The following is a 3904-nucleotide window of genomic DNA, read 5'->3' as shown; positions in this document are numbered from 1 at the left end:
TATGTGTTTTCTTTCTCTATTCGTTTAAGTGTTGCATTTTAATAATTTTAACTGTGCTAGATATTTGTTTGCTCTAGTATTGGGTTTAGTATTTTCACTCTCTGGACTCGATTTTAAAAAAATAACTGCAACCACACCAGAGGTCCAAATGCTACATTTTATATATCACATGAAAGATAATTGAGTCTACTTTCCAGGAAAAAAAACCTCATCTCATTTAGAGCTCTGTAGAAAAAGTTATGGGTAAAACATTGAGCAAAGGTCAGAGCTGTCCAGATCCAGCGTGAATTTTCGTATTTACTGTAGGAGCTTCGTTTTTACTATTTTAATTTCATTTTAATTTTTCCGCATTTACTACGCAAACCTTTCATAAACCCCCCCACTTCGTGTTAGACCTAAGACTCGAACCACATTTGGTCCTTGAGAGACGACCTAGGGGTCATTCCCTAGCACTATACTGCATTTCTAAATTGCAATCAAATTTGTATGGGCCGCGACACCCATCAAGAAGATAGAGGAAGATGAGATAACAAAGGTCTTGAAGTCTCTGGGCATTATTAGGGTTAATACTGAAGTTAACCCTAAAGACAAATGTCAAGCCATTATGTTTACAAATGATAATGTTGTCAAGCAGGAAAAGATAAAAGAAGAAGTGCTAGAGATGTATGAAGAAGAAACAAAAACAGAAAAAGTTGTTGCTGTGAAAAAGATANAGGAGATAGAAACAGAAAAGTTGAATGAGAGTGAGAAGAAGGATGAGAAAGGAAAAGCAGTGGTTGAAAGGAAAGAAAAAAAGAAAAAAAAATGTGAAAATAAAGAAAGAAAGAAAAAGAAAAAGAGAAGGTTAAGAAAGGAGAAAATTAAGAAAAAGAGGAAAAGAAGAAAGAAAAAAAGGTCATGTAAAAAACCACTTCCTCATAAAAAGAAACATCATAGGTAGGAAAATAGGTTTAAATACTTCATGAAGATCTTCAAGAAATTTGAGATTAAGGCTCCTATGATTGATGTATGGAGCCATGCGCTTGGTTCGATCAACTTTGTGAAGAGATTTAGCGTAAAGAAGAAGAAGAAAATACCAAGCGAGAACAAATGTGACACCTACTGATGGGTGTCTGTGGGGACTTTCCCAGTTGTCGTATAATAGTTTGAATTTCTGTGTTTGTTTTCTGTTTTCAAATTCTCTATTACATTTTATGTGTGCATATGCATTTGAGTGAGGAAAATCTTGAGATTGAAAAATTTAGGGCAAAGATCAAGAGTCATCAAGAGAAACCACAAAGAGGCAAGCAAGAAAAAGGGGTAAGGAAAATTATCACCCACCGCTGGGCGATACCACTTTGCCGCCAGGCGGTGGCGGCGAAAAATAAAACCCGAGCTCTTTAAAAGCTGGGTGTTTCCAAACCTTCTTCACTTAGCTTTGCCCCTTTGAGTTTCGCCTGGCGGTCTCCCTACACTTTGCTCGAGATTTGCACTTCCAAGAGGGTTTTTAAGTGAAATCCATACACTTTCTCACCACCCACTCACAAAAAGCTTAGTCTCTTGCTCAAATTTGGGGTTTTTCTTGGTGTGAGTGTGCATTTAGAGTTATCCTTCATCAATTGAAAGATTTGTTGCAAGCATTCACATCTCCACTCAAGTAAATTGTGTCATTCCATTCTTTAGTTCCTGATTTTGAAATTTTTGATGAACATGTTTAGGAAATTGGTAACTTAGGGTTTTGAGATTCTTTGCATGGATTGTTGAATTAGGAACTGTTCTGGACCATCTAAGTTGTTTGAAATTGGTTGGAATGGTAGGAATTAGCATTTGAGTGGAGATTAGGGTTGATTTGGTGAAAAATTTTCGAAAACCCCTCTCACCGCCGGGCGGTATGCCTCTGCCGCCGGGCGGTATTCAAACCGGTGCATACCGCCGGGCGGTAAGCCTCTGAACAACCGGGCGGTCTACTGTATTTTTTTGGAATGTTTTGCATAGTGGAAAGGGGAACCTGTGCATCCCCAGTTGTAACTTTTGTCGGGTTTGAAAGTGTTTGTTGATTCATTAACTCCTCACAATAGATTTATGTGGTTTTTGGCAAATTGTATTTATTGCAGAAATGGCATCAGCATCACGCAGGGGAAGGAATACTGGAGGAAAACGGAAGATGCCAGAAAGCTCGAGAGGATTTGATTCTCAGAGATTCCTCTCCAAACAACATGAGGAGCACTATGCAACTGTGCAAGAAAGGAGATTACTAATGGAGAGGAAAGCTTCCTTCATACCTGACTTGGCCCCTGAGTTCAGAGAGGAGATTATGAGGAGAGATTGGGAGAGGTTGACGACTTACCCGGCACCTGCCAGTGTGGAGTTGGTGAAAGAATTCTACACCAACGCGGTGCCCAGAGGAGGAGTGGCTGTTGGGAGATATACGAGCTTTGTGAGGGGGCGGACGATCAGTTATGACCCCGATACCATTAACGGCTTTTTGGGATCAGAGTGGCCAGGGGAGCAGTGCTAGTATGCGGCACATGCTGGTTTGTTTGGTAATGTAGCTGAAATTGAGGAGGTTGTGTGTCTTCCTGGTAGACACTTTCAGACTAACGCTAGCGGTGCACCGGTGAACATTCGGCGGTTGGATATGATACCTTTAGCCCGATACTGGACGCCGTTCACACATGCCAACATCCAACCGTGCTCCCACATCTTAGATATCATGATTCACAGGGTTCGTCTCATTTTCAGCTTGATGAGACAGATGGAGGTAAATGTCGGCCAAATCATTGCCGACGAGATTAGGAGTTGTGCTATGACCGTTAGTAGCATGATGGAGGCCCGGATGGAGGCCCTTCACAGAGGGCAGGTTGCGACAGCTGAGATGATCATTGGATTATATGACCAGCCACCAGAGCACAGGTGGACCATGGATGAGTTTCATACAGTTGTGGCATGGTCGGAGCAGCAGGCGCAGATTAGTGGTTTTGGAACAGCTGGAGCTCCGAACACTGAGGAGGAGAACTTTGAGGACGAGGATGATGAGAGTCAGGAGGACTCCGATGACAGCATGGGCTGATAGCATACATCTACTAAGGGATGTCCATAGACAGGATTTAGTTTTTCTTTCTTTTACTTTTATTTTTTTTTTATTTTAGTTTATTCTACTTTAGTTCCTTTTAAATTCTTAGAATAGGTTGAATTTTAAATTTGGTGTGTACTCTTGGCTTTAATACTTGTTCTGAAAATGTTTGACTAACCGATGTGCATGATGGAGCTATTTGATGATTATTTGATGTGGATGAGAATTGAGTTGCAGTGCATGTTGATATTCTGTGAAATAGATGTGTGATGAATTATGATTGTGGTTTTGATGCTAAGCAGGATGCATGATTGAATTTTGTGTGAGAAAGCATGTGTATGAGATTTTGAGCTCTAGAGTTTTTATTGTTGTAGGCATCGTTCACAGGAAAACATGAATGATATTGCCTTAATCTGGATGGTTGATTGAATTGCATGTAAATGTCATATGATCAAGGCCATTTTTGAGAACCCTTCTCTAGCCAAATTTTCACCTAAAATACTTGAAAATATTATACCCTTTTTGAACCTTAGCCTTAAACAGGATGTGAACCCTTCTCTTTAAATTCTTTACCTTGAGTTGGGATGAGCTTAAATGTATATGATGAAAAGGTTCAAGTTTGGGGTTGTATGGGGGAAAATTGAGGAAAGCAAATGAAAAGCATTGAGCTCAAATGTTGTGAAAAGAAAAATTCATGAGAAAAAGAAAAGAAAAGAAGAAAAGCATGAAGAGGAGCTCAATGAAAAAGAAAAAGTTAGGAATAAGTGAGATTGGGGAGGAAGAGAGTTGTGCTTAAATTATTGAATACTTTGAAAGCTCTCTTAACTCAAGGACTTTGTATTCCGGAAAAAC

This window comes from Vigna radiata, unplaced genomic scaffold, assembly GCF_000741045.1.
Source record: "Vigna radiata var. radiata cultivar VC1973A unplaced genomic scaffold, Vradiata_ver6 scaffold_271, whole genome shotgun sequence".
In the NCBI taxonomy this organism is placed as follows: Eukaryota; Viridiplantae; Streptophyta; class Magnoliopsida; order Fabales; family Fabaceae; genus Vigna; species Vigna radiata.
Note: the sequence above shows the minus strand (reverse complement) of the source record.